This window comes from Vulpes lagopus, chromosome 18 (genome assembly GCF_018345385.1).
Source record: "Vulpes lagopus strain Blue_001 chromosome 18, ASM1834538v1, whole genome shotgun sequence".
Taxonomy (NCBI): domain Eukaryota; kingdom Metazoa; phylum Chordata; class Mammalia; order Carnivora; family Canidae; genus Vulpes; species Vulpes lagopus.
In genome coordinates, this window is record NC_054841.1 from 37,653,202 (window position 1) to 37,670,856 (window position 17,655).

Sequence of the window (17,655 nt, forward strand, 5' to 3'; positions counted from 1 at the left end):
AAATAGTATAGAGTAATGGTTCAGAGAGTGAGTTTTGGAGCTCAGCTACCTGGACTTCATTCCTGGCTCTACTGCTTTACTGACTTTGCAGGTTATTTGGCTCCTTAGTGTCTCAGTTTCCCTATCTGGAAGATGGGCCTAGTAATAGAGTGAATGTACCTCATGAAATCATGTGAGGATGAAATGTCCTAATATGTAAAAAGTACTTAGAAGAGGACCAAGAACTTAATAAGTATTGGCTACTATTATCATTATTGTTATGGTACTTCCACCAAAATCGAGAGCATAGAACCCCATTGCACTCTGCTGAGTGTCCTATGGGGAAATCAGATGAATGCATGAAGACGTGGCTACCACACTAAGTGAACGTGTAATTCCAAATGGGAGATGATACTATATACGTGCCTACTGTTCTGTATAGTAATTACTATTCATCCAGTGCTCCACGGGAGGGCGGGGCCACATGTTTTGAGACCACGCTTTTTGGGAGCTCATTTGGTCCAATACTGAGATGAAGATGGGGAATAAAAGATGAATTCATGACAGAGATATGACCAAAGGGCTATGAGAATGTGGGAGGGAGAGCAATTGCACATGTGTGGGGAAGATGGAAGATCTCCACAAAATATATGAGACAGATTGGATCAAAGAAAGCTCTCACAGAGAAAAACAGTTAAGGATGAGGGAATGCCAGTCAGAAGACACTTCTGTAGAGAATTGAAAAATGGCGACTCTACAGACTTAGGGAACTGATGAACTGGGGTACTAATTGGTGTGTGTGTGTGTGCGCGCACACATGCATGTGTGTTTGTGGGGCAGATGAAGAAATTGCACCTGAGAGAAGTTTGGAGTTAGATGAGAACCCAGGGTCTTTCTGACCCTAAGCTTCATATTCGATTACACCACATTTTGTCACAGATATTAGTAAAAAGTAGAAAGGAATGCCAATTTGGGGTCCTATTTGGAGAGTCTTGAAGGTCAAGAAGATGAATTTGATTTGTAATTGGTAGTTAACAAGGTACCTTAAAACGGGGAGGGGACATCACTCTGTGCTTATATCAGGCATATCATTTAATATGGGGTGGGCCAAGTGGTCCCAGGGGGAGCATTTGAGATCTGGGAAGTCATGTTAGAAACATCAGTAGTAGTATGGGGACTGGGTTATTGATGGTGTGCTGGAGTCAAGGTAGAAGGAATGGACTCTATTTTGTTCAGTTGGCAAGGAATCAACTGAATAAGATAATGGTATAAGGACATTCTTTAAATAACCACAGTCACTTGTGAATTCCAGGACATTTATATCATTATTTTCCTTCTAGTGCAGGATCCAGTTCAGGATCACACATTTCATTTAATTGTCATGTCTCTTTAATTTTCTTTCATCTGGAACTGTTCCTCAGCCTTTCTTTTCAGTTATGACATCGATAATTTTGAATAATACAACCACCTCCTTTTAATGTAATAGTCCACTTTTAGGGATTTCTGAAGGTTCTTCATCCTTAGATTGAGGTTGTATGGTTCCATGCATTGGAATACTGCATGGAGGATATTGGACCCTTGTCAAGATATCACATTTGGATGCATACTATGTCCATTTGCCCTCATTAGTCATATTGATTTTGATCAACCAAAGTATTGTCTGAGTTTTTCCCCATTGAGGTGTTGTTCAATTCCCTTATAGTATAGTTAATACACTTCCTTTGCAACTAAAAAAACAGTTTGTGAAAGATACTTAAGACCATGCACCTATCTTGCTTATCATCAAAATTTCTCCATGAATTTAGCATCCTTCGATAATTCTTGCCAGATCTTATCTTTGCTATGATGGTTGCAAAACAATGATTTTTCAGGGGTGCCTGCATGGCTCAGTTGGTTGAGCATCTGACTTGATTTTGGCTCAGGTCATCATCTCATGGGTCACGAGATTGAACCCCGCATTGAACTCCCTGCTCAGTGGGAAGTCTCCTGAAAATTCTCTCCCTCTGCTTCTACCCCCTCTCATGCACATGCATTTTCTCTCTTTCTGAAATAAATAAATAAATCTTTTAAAAAATAATGATTTTCTAACTATAGTTCAACTATTGTATCTATCAGCCAGCAATTAGCATTCTTTTTTAAATAAGAGCCGTCTTTTCCTCCTGTTTATTTATTAGTTTGTCTAGCTGTTTGTTGGTACTCAAAGATTACCTTCCTTAAATATTTTGGTGCTCAAATTGTTCTAGATTTGGCCATCAAGAGCTCCTTCAGACTAGTTCCTGTGTCCTTGTGACATAATCCCATTTTTTTTTCTTTTGAATACTTTTCAAAACTTTCTCATTTAACTAGCAACCCTTGAACAGACTATTTTCTATGGTCATGTTCCAGAAACTCACAAGCTCATGAAGTAATTAAATCCAATTACTGCCTTCATTGATTCTTTGTTCGAAGCAACTAAGCAATGACCCCCAACTTTTCCTGAAAATCATTCATTCTTGCTTATCAACCACACAGAGCTCATCTAAAAGTTCTTCTTACAGATGGTCTCGGTTAATTCAGAATTTTAGCACCAAAGCCTGGGCACTTATTCAGTGCTCAGTCTACTTCAGCTCAGATGTTTCCTGTAACTTGAGATCAATGGATGGTTAAGCTAAAATGTTACCAGGCAACAAAGATCATGACTCACAAATTCAGGCAAGTATATTCAGACGAGTATATTCTGATTCATGACACTCTGTGAGGAAGACAGAAGCTGGGGTTAAAAATGGAAGAAGTTTTAGAGAGCTCAACATTCTCTTGGCATTATTCTTGCTATCTCAAAGACTTTGATCCCAGATGTCCCCATTAGAGTTATGAGTTGGAACATATTCTCTTCCAGCTCAGTGGGGAAGATGAAGGGCAATTAAAAAATAATGAATTACCAAAATATCCTTTATTTGTAATACCCTACAATATATATGGTTATCCAAGGTGAATACCCAAACTTGTTGGTAATGGGCAGTGATGGTACCCCAGCTAGGTTCCTTATATTAGGATGGTACATCCATGCCCAGTGGCTGTTAATGTTGGCAACTAAAAGTTCACACTACCTCCGTTCTCTAGAGAATTGCCCTAAGTTCATGGGAGCCTTCAAGCCCAGGTAGTTAGGCTGATCTCTTCGGCCCCAGGACACCCTGAAGCCTGGATTCAGGAGTACAAAAAGTTAATCCCTTTGCCTCAAATTGGGACCAACTCTATGATGCAGTTCATGTTCAAGAGATTCTCATGGGACCAAGGCTGAGGCTGGACACCAGAAGAGCCCACAGTCTTATTTAACGAGTTCCCTATCCCACTTTCCTCCTTCCCTCCCTTACAAATTTCTTCCAAGAGCACTCCCAATAAATCATGTGTCTTGGGACCCAAATTCTTGTCTCAGTCTCTGCTTCTACTGAATTCAAGCCTAAAGAACCCAACCAAAATTAATATGGAAAATGTCTTAAAGTTATAAATAATCTCATATGTGATTTTCAGAGTAGACAGAAATACATATTTTTGACATGAATCATTTGACAAAAAAGAAAAAAATATTTAAAACCATCTCATAATATCCTAGTACTAATATTTTTTTAACAGTATCACCATCTTCCAGTGACATTGATTGGAAATCTGAAAAATATCCCCTGACCTGACTTGCCTCCAAACACCCGCTTTTGCAGGTTCTTGAACACTTCCGGTCAAGAACCTCATGACCCCTCTCTGACACATTCTCCTCACTGATCTTTTTGCTTCCATTCTTTCCCTTCTCTATTCCCCACAATATTCTCCATGCAGGACATTTTCCCTATCAGGCAAGGCCCACAGTAGTCTAAATTGGTCTACCCATCTTCTTTGCAGGCCCACCGACCTGTGAGGCCAGTTGCTCTCTGTATATTCAAATAATCATTGCAAGGATATTTCATATATCCTTACCTTTCTTGCTTTTGAACTTGCTTTTCCTCCTCTCAGAATTTGTCTCCCCACATCTGGGCTTCTTGAAATGCTATCTATAAAAATGCAGTTTAAATCCTTCTTCCTCACCAAAGCCTTCTAAGATTCCCTAAATCAAAACCAGCTTTTCTTTATCCCATATTCCCTCAGGCCGTGGTTTGTTTCTCTGGGAAGGCATTTTCCATATGCCTGTATGCCTGTCTTCATTACCAGTGAGTGCATCTAACTTCTCCACTGTACTACAAGGTGCTTGAGGAAGATGACTACTTTTTCCTCTACTCACATCTCTTCAGTCTGCCCTCCTTCTGATCTTTTTAGCTCATCCTGCTTGCCTCCATTCTGCATGATCCATAAAAGACAGCTGCAGAAAACTGTCTGCTCTAGATAATTAATGCCCCAATCATTCTTCATGGACACATCACACCTTGCTGATTGAATTCAGGGTTATGTGCCCCACTCTTGCTTTTTTTCTGTTTCTTGCCCCTTCTAATTTAATAGCATTACCACTTGTCCTTTTGAACTTTTGTATTTGGGTTTTAATTTGGCTCTGGACTCAACCCATTTCAATATTCCTTGTAGCCTTGGGTAAGAGTTACTTTTCCCAAGGCACATACCTATTGAGGATTCAATAAATATGTGTACTTTGGACCTCATGGACCTACTCTACCCTGTTTGCTTTCCATAAGCTCTCAGTTTATCAACTAGGAGTCATGAAGAACCAAGGAGCTGGTCCATGGGTAGGTTTTATGACCAATAAGTGGGAGGTCTTCCCTCGCTATGTGGATTCTGGCTCACCCAAATTCAAGCCATCAGCTCTTACGATTATTTGGTAGATTCAAGTCCTATTTCATACCTTTAACTTTCTTTTCCTCCAGGCTCAGGACACAGACAAGTTCTCTTGGAACTCTCCAAGAATCATGGTGGCCATGATTAGGATTTCAAAAATATCAGCAAGAGAGGTTTGGGCAAGGGGTGGGGTGTCCTAGTTTTCCTTGGAGTCAGTGGACTCAGTTGTACCTAGACAGGCTTTCTCTGATACAAAATGTCCACACAATTGTCTGCTCCTACTTTAGTAGCTTTTAACACCATTTTCCATACTGTCTGAACTGACCCCTAAATGGATCTAAGTGAAAGTTGTTATCAGTTGCAAAGCACTATGAAAATATTAGTTGCAGCTGTTTTAGCAGTTGGTATTTCAAGGGAGGAAAAAGAGTTCGTTCTGACTATTCTCTTCTTAAAATCAAGAAGCTCTGAACTTTGACACTTAATTGTTCTCATAATTACAGCAAGAGAGAGGGAGAATTAAAGCTAAAATTCAAGCAATTACATGTCAAGGGCAAAAATGGCAATTATGTTAAAATGCATGGTCCATTTTCATTTTAGTTAAGATGGCTGTTAAGAAAAAAATCTGAGATGCAGGAGGTTGGGGGCAGGGCCTATATATGAAGATCTTGACCTCACTGCCCTGTGAATGTGTTTTTAATTCTTTCTGCTCCAAATAAATGTCTTAGATAAAAGTATTATGTGTGAGACATGATATATTTTTGCACCTTTACAGAAAGACAAGATTTATTCTTAATAAATGTTTCTAGATTTTTGACATTTGATCTATTATATAGTTATATCTTGCATACAGTTATCAGAAACCTAAAGATGTCTCCTCATTATCCAAATGCCAAGACTACATCTAGTTAGAACTGGCCAAATTAGACGACAGAATTATAACTGATGAAATCTTAGTAACATTTTGTAATAAAAAATAGAGAAAACACATTCTCTTGAAAGGGACTTGCCTCTTCCCCTTCTATTGTGATAATGTTCTGCTGGTTGATTTGCTCATTTATTCAACCATATGTTAATGTACCTTGGAAATTTTCTTTAAAAAAAAAAAAAACTTTTATTGTGAAATAACAGATTCACAGGAAATTGCCAAGAAAAGTACACCAAGGTTCTGTGCACTCTTTGCCTAGCCTTGCCCAACATTTGTATCTTGCATAACTATGTGATGTATCAAAATCTGAAGATTAATGTTGGTGCAATTCACAAAGCTTATTCAGATTTCATCATTTATGCTTGGATGTGGGTGTGTGCACATGAAGATGTGTGTTTAGCTCTATGCAGTTTTCTCCCTAGTATAGCTCTGTGTAACCACTACCGTAATGAAAATACAGAAAAAAACTTTTTTTTTTTTTTAATTTTTATTTATTTATGATAGTCACACAGAGAGAGAGAGAGGCAGAGACATAGGCAGAGGGAGAAGCAGGCTCCATGCACCGGGAGCCTGATGTGGGATTCGATCCCGGGTCTCCAAGATCGCGCCCTGGGCCAAAGGCAAGCGCCAAACCACTGCGCCACCCAGGGATCCCCAGAAAAAAACTTTTATCTCCATATGACTCCCTCGTGTTATTTATCCTTTAAAAAAGAGGATATTTTAAATAATAAAAAAATAAATAAAATATTTATTTATTTATTTATTTATTTATTTATTTATTTATTTTAGAAGGAGGGAGTATAGGGAGAGAGGCAGGGAGAGAGAGTTTAAGCAAGATCCTCACTAAACATGGAGTCTAATGCAGGGCTTGATCCCAGGACCCTGAGATCACAACCTGAGCTAAAACCAGGTCAGACATTCAATCAACTGTACCACCCAAGTGCCCCTTATGTATTCTTTTATAGCCATACCCACCCCATACCCCATCCCTATCAACCACTAACCTGCTCTCCATTGCTCTAATAATGGTATTTCAGGAATGTTACATGAATCGAATCGTGAAGTATATATCCTTTTGAGATTGGCTATTTTCATTCAGCATAATTTACTTGAGGTTTATCCAAGTCTTTTCCATGTATTAATAATTTTTGCCTTTTTATTATTGAGTGGTATGGTTAGTATGAATGTAACACAGTTTGTTTACCCATCCACCCACTGAAGGATGTTGTAAGACATATTTATTTAAGAATTGATTTGTATGGGGATGCCTCGGTGGCTCAGCAGTTGAGCATCTAACTTTGGCTAAGGTCGTGATCCCGGGGTTCCTGGGATTGAATCCTTCATTGGGCTTCCCATAGGAAGCCTATTCCTCCCTCTGCCTATGTCTTTGCCTCTCTCTGTGTCTCTCATGAATAAATAAATAAAAATTAAAAAAAATATGTGTATGTATGTTAGCTGAGTGGCTTACTAGCATTAAGCATGAAGAGATTAAGTTTAGATCTAGCTGATTATGGACTACGGTTTGATTTCCAGGAGTCCTGGTTTTGAATAAAGAGAGAGAATCAGGATAAGGCAGTCTTCTGAGTTACTTCATGCTCAGAGATATGATCATGACTTCTTGTGGATGTTGTGGATGCTGCTTAGAAGAGCAAAATCAGGGTTGCCTGAGTGGCTCAGTCAGTTAAGCATCTGCCTTCAGCTCAGGTCATGATCTCAGGGCCTTGGGATCAACCCCTGCATTGGGCTCCCTGCTCAACGGGGAGTCTGCTTCTCCGTTTCCCTCTGCCCCTCACTCCTACTTGTGTGCTTGCTTGTTCTCTCTCTCAAATAGACTTTTTTTTTTTTTTTAAAGAGTGAACTCAGGATTTGAGGCACTAAATTTAAACTTCAGGCTCCCAATTTGCAGAATGGCCATAGATTAGCTATACACTTTCCCAACATTTTCATGCCTATGAATCACCTAGAGATCCTATGGAAATGCAGATTCTAATTCAGAAGGTCTGGGTGAGCCTGAGATCCAACTGTTAAATTATTAAAATTTAGTAAGCTCTTGGGTGATACTGACCTTGCTGGTGCATGTACCTCACTTTGATCAGTAATGGACAAGATAATACCTGAGATTCACTTATAACTTATTTTTTTTTTTAAGATTTATTTATTTGAGAGAGAGAGAGAGGGAGAGAGAGAGAGAGCAAGCACACAAGTGAGCATGGGGAAAGAGGCAGAGGGAGAGAATATCCAATTAGATGCCTGCTGAGTGTGCAGCCTGACACGGGGCTCAATCCCTTGACCCATGAGATCAGGACCTGAGCCAAAACCAAGAGTCTACTGAGTCACCCAGGCACCCCTCCCTTATAACTTAAAATATTTTCCTTGCTTCCTTTAGACAAATTTAGAGGTTGAGGAGTGAAAATGCTGGGAATGAAGCCTAAATGGCTGGAATTCAGTTACATAAGATGTGCCATTGAGAAAATTAGGGCCAGCATGCCAGCCAGTTGGTTCCACAGTGGCTCGCCTGATATTGTCAAAAGGGAGGTGCATACAACTCCTTTAGAACCACAGCTTTGGCCCTGCAAGCAGCCAAGGCCAAGAGCACACTTGATGGGACTTAGTGAGTCCTTGAGGTAACCAGCTCTTACACACTCTTATTCTCCTCATGTTGAGTGTCTGACAACACCTCATGCATGTAGTATTAACAAAGAATTTTCTTCTCATTTCATTTTACCTTCATGCATGAAGGGAATAGACTTATCCTAGGTCATTTTAATAGGGCATAATTAGGCCCAGTGGGTTGGAGATTTGAGTTCAAAATAATGATAATTTTGATGATTGTGCTGTCAAAGTTATAGGCTAGCTTGTGAAGTGATGAACTCCCTGCCATGACAGGCGTGAAGCAAAAAGCAAGATAATGGTTTATTGGGTCTATAAAAAGACTGTGTGGGAGGATGGCCTAGAACAGGGGCCAGGCAATTTTTTTTTTCTGTAAAGGGCCAGGTAATAAGTATTTTAGGCTTTTGGGCCAAGTGGTCTCTGTCTCAACTACTCAACTCTGTTGTTGTAACCCCCAAGCAGCCACAGATAATATGTAAATGAATAAGCATCCCTTCATTCTAATAAAACATTATTGATGGACACTGAAATTTGAATTTCATACAGTTTTCATGTGTCATGGAATATTGTTTATTATTTTATTTTATTTCCCTACCATTTATTTAAAAATGTGAAAATCAGCCTCAGCTTACAAGCTGTACAAAAACGTGGTGGTAGGCTACTCTTGGTTCATGGCCTTTATTGGCCAACCTCTGGCCTAAATGAACCTCAAAAGTAAGGAATCAGGGATGTGAGGATTCTGGCCTTGCTTAGAATACTCTGAAAGGTGGCATCCTCTAGCAGAGAAAAAAGGATTTGTCTTCCATGTAAATTCTTGCTCTCCACAAGTAAATGTATTTCAGAGAGGTGAATATTTGATTGAATTTCACCCTGCTGTAAATATTTGCTCCTTCTTGAGGGAATTGGGATCTTTTCTCACAAACTTTGCCTTTCTCTGACTCCAAATGGTAGATTTAGTTCACAGCCCACAGCCCTACGTCAGATGGTTTCACCATTATAAGTTGGTGAGGATTCTTTCTTTAATCTGGTTTCATCTAGAGAGCAAGATGCATATATGGACAGCAATGCTTAAGAATAATCTTGGGTTTTGGTAAGATTTTCTGAAGATGATGTTTGGGCTGTTTTGAGTTATTGCAACTGGCTGTTAATATGCAACTCAGTTTTTGGGTGAGCAACTTGCAACAACAACCCTGCTGTGCATTCTGCTTCAGACATCATCTACCCCTTCCCATCTGATACTGCAATATTTCCTGGATGGACAATGAAATGACTCTCTTCCTGACTGAAGGCCATCTCTTGTCTTGACCTTTCCATTGCCTTTATCTCATTAGTGAATTTTCTTGGGTCAGTCTAAGGGGGCAGAAAATTGTTTGGTACCTGATTACAGAAGAAGAAATGGAGAGGTGGCTGGGTAGCTCAGTTGAGCGTCCAATTCTTGATTTTAGCTCAGGTCATGATCTCAGGGTTGTGAGATTAGGGCCCTGTGCTGGACTCTACACTCAGTGTGGAGTCTGCTTGTCTCTTTCCCTCTGCTTCCCCCAATAAATAAATAATTATATACATATACATACATACATACATACTCAAAAAAAAAAAAAAAAGAAGCAATGGAAAAGGCACAGAGAAGTACATGGCTGAACCAGAATGGACATGCACATGTACACAGTCCTCAAACTCTGTTGGTCCTTTGACTCTATGCATAATCCCTATTCTCTTCAGAAATCTATGCATATTTTGTGGATTTAAACGGTTGCATTTCCAGGTATGACACTTCATTCCAAGACTATGAAATGGATTGAGTGTAAAATACTAATCAGAAAAAAAAAAAAAAAAAAACCAACAGACCTGGCTTCAGAGAGAACTGATAACCCATTGATAGAAATAATGTGTTAGATGAATAATACACCAAATGTAGTACTAATAGAAATAGAGTACATTTATGTATAATATACAGGGAAGTTTTTATTCAGAATTTTTAAGATCCTTTAAGTTCAATTTAACCACCTGAGCTGACAGAGAGTTGAAATGAACTTAGAAAGCATCTGATGGACTATAGCGGTCATTCAAGGCTTGGGAATAAATTTTATAAGAAAACTAAGGTATTTACTTGCTCAAGTAATTTCAGTGAAATCAGAAAAAGAAAAGAAGTTAAAGATGAAGGGTTTTAATATCATTAGTTTACAAATATACAAAATAAATTTAAAAAGCACATGAACTATATAATTTGTAGAAAAACAAAATGGTTGAAAAAATGAAGAAGATGGAAAAAACCTCCAAATTACAGTGAGAAGTCATATTTTTGCATTACATTAGTAAAGATTAAAAGATAACATGATTTAGGGCAGCTGAGTAAAGCTTCTGACTCTTGGTTCCAACTTTGGTCATGATCTCAGGGTGGTGAGATCGAGAACCCTGCATTGGGCTCTGCACTCACTTGTGGAGTCTGCTTGCCCCCTTCGCCCCATGTGCATGCGGGGATTCTGATATGGGATTGATCCCTGGACCCTATGATCATGACCTGAACCTAAGGCAAGTGTTTAACCACTGAGCCACCAAGCGTCCCTAAATAAAATCTTTTAAAAAACAACACGATTTGCTAAAACCACAGTGAGGAAAAACACCTAGCAAAATGGCTAAAATTAAAAATACTTAGTTTAAAAAATGCTGGCAAGGATGAGGAGAAACTGGATTACTCACATTGTTGATGAGCATGTAAAATGGTACAGCCATTGTGGACAACTGTTTGGCAGGTGCTCATAAAAATAAATATATAACTACTCTATAATTCAGAAATTGCTCTCTTGGGGGGCATTTATGCCAGACAAATGAAAATGCATGTTTACACAAAAACATAACCACAAATGTTTTTAGTAGTTTTATTCATGATAGCCCCAAACTGGAAGCAACCAGAATTTCCTTCCATTAAGCAAGTGAATGGCTAAACAAACTATGGTACATTGTTACCATGAATTATTATGAGCAATACAAAAGAACAAACTACTGATACATGCAACAAACTGGATGCCTCCAAAGAATTATGTTCATTGAAAAGAGGCAAGTCTAAAAGGTTACACACTGTATGATTTCATTTATATAACATTCTTGAAATGGCAAAGTTATAAAAATGGAAAACAGTTTAGTGGTACCTGGAAATAAGGAGGAGGCAGGGACAGGAAGAAAGTGTGTGTGTCTATAAAAGGGCATCATGAGGAATCCTCCTTCTGGTAATGGAAACATTCTGTATCTTGACTATATGTCAATGTAATGTCCTCTTTGTGACATTGTGCTAGAGTTTTGCAAGATGTTATCATGGAAGTAAATTGGGCAAAATGTACATGGAATTTCTCTGTATTATTTCTTGTAACTGCTTTTGAATCTATAACTATCTCAAAATTAAAAGTTTAAGAAAAAATATGATTCTGAGAGTTAAAAGAGATATAAAGAAGTTTCTTACTGCTTAAATATTAGGAGTGGTACCATTATCATAGATGAGTATTTCTGGAAATATTTTAGTGACACAAAAGCCTCAAATTTTTCCTGTCTTGGCAGTTCTCCTTTAAGAATGCATTTTGGAGAGATAATTGAACACTCCTATAAAGATTTATGTATACAAATATTCAATGTTGCATTATTTACAAGAGGAAAATATTTCAGACACAATATCTTATAATTAAGGCATATTTAAAGATTTGTGCTATGTATATACTATAGGCTTTAATGCAAAAACCAAATTCATCTTTCTGGAAGAGAGATAGGCCTTGGAACCCACGTGGTTAAGCACATGGGCTCTGACGCTGTAATTCATGGGATGAGGTTGCAACAGCTCTGCCTGCAGGTTGTGTGATCTTGGATTAGTTACTTAAAATCTCTGTGCTACATTTATCCCTTTGTAAATTACAGATAATGAGGTTGTTGCAAGGCTCACTAGAGCTAAAAATGTAAAGGCTGGTGCTCCATAAATATCAACTGATATGTCCCACATTTTTGGGTCATTTTTGAAAATGTCCTAGAATAAGCATTCATTATTTTTCTATGTTCAAAAAATGAGAAGGAAATGGATATTGTGAAATAAAAGACAGGCAATAAAATATTAATACTAGTTATTGATTATATTAAATGGTGAAGGATCTTATTTTTCCGCATGATTTCCCAGATGGTTTGTGATGTGGGTTAAGTGCCCCTATAAATTAAACTTTTATTAATCAGGGACCACAGGATGTTCTATTCATCTAGTCTATGCACCTCTTAAAATTTCTCAGAGCTCCATAACTGCAGTCTACTTTCTCTCCGAAACCTTAACGATTCTTATTGTTCATTGGCCCCTGCTGACCTTACAGCCTTCATCCCTTGGCCACGCTGTTCTCTAGCTCCCCACTCAATCCCTATTGCCCCGTTTTCTTCCATGCTAACTTTTTTCTTAAAAGATTTTATCCATTTATTCATGAGACACACACACACACACACAGAGAGAGAGAGAGAGAGAGAGAGACAGAGACAGAGACAGAGACAGAGAGACAGAGACAGAGACACAGGCAGAGGGAGAAGCAGGCTCCATGCAGGAAGCCTGATGAGGGACTCCAGGACCAGGATCCGGGTCTCCAGGATCAGGCCCTGGGCTGAAGGTGGCGCTAAACCGCTGAGCCACCCAGGCTGCCCAACACACCCTCCACCCCCACCCCCACCCCCACCCTGTCTAACTTTTAAGCCTCATTTCTTTCACAAAACCTTCCTGCCAGTACCTTCCACCATGGCCTGACTTTTCTTAAAATTCCTTCTCTGTTCTGTATCATCCTAAATGACTTAGCACTTTATGGTTGTCATGTAGAATGCTATTTTATGGGATTGTGTTTTTTTGCACAGTGCTGCAAATGGATACTTTGTGTATTCTTAACAGAAATTTAAGCCTTTGTGGTCAAGGGCTGTTTTTATATTTCTTTTGTGCTATGCACAGAATCGCTGTTGAATAAAAGAGGGTCAGGAGGTATCCTGGCTGTATGGGCTTAGCCTTCAGTAGTGATAAGTGAAGTAGAGTTCATCCTAAACTTAGTTATTTGGGCAAATATCTTCTAAATGACAGGAAATAGACTTTTTTTTTTTTTTTCAGAACCATCATGTATCAGAAGATAACATTAAGGGAGATATCTTCAGATCTGAATTGTGAGACTTGAAAAATCCTGAGTAAGAGGAGCTGGGAAATCTGGAGGTACTAAGAAACACTGTATCTATCTATACTTGGGGGTTGAAGGGCAGCCCTACCAGGGAAGAAAGCGAAGTAAAATCTTCTCTTACAAAGCAAAACATTGTAAAACAATGAGATGCCTTGTTTATATGTTATTTTACATAATCCTAATACATAAACAAATACAAGTAACATTTTGTTTCATATACTTTCAAATTTCAACTTTTAACTTTTCCAACATCAATGATATTAATGTTCTGATCAAAGTAAATGATGAGTAAAATAGAGTAATGTTTACTCTTTATAAAGAGCTAAAATAGAGATTATAGATGCCAGTTACAACTTCATATCCACTCTACTTTCTGATTTCTCTACATTGTTTTAAGCTGGAAAATCATGAAAAATTTGACTCAGTAAATTTAACAATTATAAATCATCACAAAATTATGGGTTCTGTTGGTTTGTTTTTAAAGAGGTTGCTTTGCAATCTCGAGATATTCTTTTTTTTTTTAAGGTTTTATTTATTTATTCATGAGAGACACGGAGAGAGAGAGGCAGAGACACAGGCAGAGGGAGAAGTGGGCTCCACAAAGGGAGCCCGATGTGGGACTCGATCCCAGGACCCTGGGATCACACCCTGAGCCAAAGGCAGATGCTCAACCGCTGAGCCACTCAGGCATCCCACAATCTCAAGATATTCTTAATTCAACTTGAAGACTTGAGAAAAAACTAGGATATTTTGGTTAATGCATGAAATCCCTGCAATATTCAGTAACCATTTATACCATGCTCTCTGTAGCTCCTTTGTATTTTGAGAAGTTCAAAAAATTCAGAAGGATGCAGAATAATTTAACAAAGACCTTCATACCCTCCACTAAGAATGAAAAAAATATTAGTATTTTGTTCTCCTTGCTTCAGATTTATTTTTATATTTATAGATGTGACATTTCAGATACTTGAGCCAATTCCAAAGGCAGCCACTGTCAGGGAATTTTCATTTCCTCCAGCCATCTATACTGTATTTTTAGTAAGTACATATCTATATATAATATCAGTCTATAGATTTCGCTATATATTTCTTAAGCTTTAGCAAGTATCAGAATCTACTTAAGGACTTGTTAAAACAGATTGCTAGGCCCCACCCACAAGGGATACTGATTCAGTAGGTCTGAGTTTGGATCCAAGAATTTACATTTCTATTTTTAAGTAATCTTCACATCCAATGTGGGGCTTGAACTCACAACCCTGAGATCAAGAGTCACATGCTCCACTGACTGAGCCAGTCAGGTGCCTTAAGAATTTACATTTCTAACATGTTCCCAGGAAATGCTGATGCTGCTAGTGTAAACACTAGATTTTTAGGATAATTTATATATATTATTTTTTATTTTCAAAAATTATGTTTCAATTTATATTATTTTTTGAAAGCACTCCATAAGTGATCATGTATCACTTGTTTTAATTCAATATCGTGTTCCCATGGTCTGTCCATGTGAAACATATCTATATGTATTTTATCAACTGTTCTAGAACAGTTCTATGTCCCTTTCTCTATTGTTAGTTATTCTTGTTTTCCCAAATTTTTGCTATATAAACAAGGCAACACTGAGCACTTTTCTACATGTCTACTAGTGTAAATATGCCATAAAGCAAAAACGATTAAATATTAATGATATGCGCTTTCACATTTTCTAAATACTGTTCAGTGAATCTTCCACGTAGTTCTAGTTTATAAGGGTTCCCAATTTTCACTCTCCTCACTAACCCTGTTATGTCACACTTTTGTCTTTTGCACAATTGATTAAAGTTACTGATGGTTCATTAATGTTTTAATTTGCACTTCCTAACTTTTCAATGAGGTGGAACATCTTTTCATTTTATTGGTTATTCATATTTATACTTCTACAAATTGCATATTCAAATATTTTGCCTCTTTCTATTTTGCATGTAATCATTTTACTGATGTTAAATGAGTTTCTCTTTTATCCTCTTTAGTCATTCTTAGAGATGTGAATATTTTATCCTCCTAAATACCAGTAGGAAAGAAACAGTAATTTTTAAAAATGGCAAAAGGGTAGAATATATGTCATAAAAAAAAACATACATGAATGGCTAATAAGAACATGAAAAGGTATTCATCATCACTTGTTATCAGGAAAATTCAAAATAAAACACAGTGAGCTATCACTATAAAGCTATGGGGATCCCTAAAATTAAAAAGATCACCAATAGCAAGTGTTGGAACAGATTAAGAATGACAGAAATTCTAATAGATTGCTAATCAACAATGTAAATTGGTAAAACTATGTTGGAACAATCATTTGACAGTTTTTTTAATTGAGGTATAATTGACAGCATATATTAGTTTCAGGTATATGATGTAATGCTTCAATATATGTGTATACTGGAAAATAATGAGCACAGTAAATCCAGTTAACATCCATTACCAGACATAGTTACAAATTTTTTTTTCTCATGGTGAGAACTTTCAGATACATTCTCCTAGGTACTTCCAAACTTGCATACAGTATTATTAGCTATGGTATTTGGCAGTTTTTTAAAAAAATATTTTATTTATTTATTCATGAGAGACACAGGGAGGCAGAGACATAGGCAGAGGGAGAAGCAGGGTCCCTGAGAGGAGCCTGATATGGGACTTGATCCCAGGATCCAGGATCATGACCTGAGCCGAAGGCAGATGCTCAACCACTGAGCCACTCAAGGGCGCCTGGCAGTTTTTTAATGAGGTTAAATATGCACCTATTCTATGACCCAGCAATCCCACACCTAGGTATGTGCCCAAGAAAAATGATAACATGTAGCTACCTAAGCCATATATGCACATATTCGTGACAGTGTGATTAATACTAACTTCAAACTGGAAACAACTCAAATGTCCATCAGTGGGAGATGGATAAATAAATTGTAGTTTATTCATATAATGAAATATACTCAATAATAAAAAGAATGATTTACTGACAGATACTTTTCTGAATCTCAAAAACATTGTGCTGAATAAAGGAAGCCAGGCACAAAGGAACACACTACGATTCCTTTTATTAAAAGTTCAGGAGTCATCAGGATCGTGGCTGCACTGGTAGATATATGGTGGGTATTGATTAAGAAGGGACCTGAGGAAATGTTCAGGGATGCTAAAATATGGAAATATCTTGACCTGGTAGTGGTTATGAGACTGCATACATAGGTAAAATTCCTGTAACTGTACACTGAGAAGCTGTGTATTTTGCTATATGTGCTATAATATTGCTATATATGCTATAAGATTGCTATAATATTCCTTGCTAAAATAAATTTTTAAAGAATAAAATGTCTAAAGCTCTCATTTTATTAGAATGTCAAGAAGAGAATTTCTTTGTAAGGGGAAATGAGTGGTAACTTGGTTTCCTATAATAGAGAAATATGTGTCTGATAATGACTGCTGGCATTTTGAAGATAATCACTACTATAGGAATTAGGAAGTATGTTGCAATGTCCAAAGAAACAAGAATTAAGCGTTGAGAGAGCAAAATTTAAAAAAATGTAAAGAAAGGTCAACAGAATAAAATGAACTCTTAATTGTTAACTTAAAAGAGAACAGGTTGAATTTTCCTATGAAAAACAGAGATGATCAAATTCATTTACAAGAGAGTCTTACATTATTGGCAGGCTATAAAAATGGGAGCAGAAACTTTACCAGAAAATTAAGACAAAAGATGAAGCGGTGAAAGAGAACAGAAAGAGACAGGGTGCCAAGTGTAAAAGGTATGATTTATGAAGAAGGTGCTGATTTTACACTTATATCTACTAAAACAACAAAGAAAATTACACACATATACATATACATGTATATATGTAATATTGTCCTATGTAAGTTATTGCCTTTCAATTTTTATATATTTTCATATATTTAAAAAATAGATGTACACAATTTTTGAATACATGAGAATGTGTAAAAATGGAAAAGCAGTCAGTCGTTTACGTTGAATGAGATTATAAGCTTATTTTGTGGCCTTTTTTCATAGAATTTCTGACTGTGTTTAATGGTTTTATTTATGGTAAATGAAGCTGAAATAATTATTTTTAGGCTGAGATTATTTTGCATAAAAATTACATTGTTACTTAATAGGAATGGCTATAGGATTATTTTGCAAAAATTCTAAAGGTGAGCCGTGATGACAGATAACTATCATCACAGAATGACATGGAGGAACAA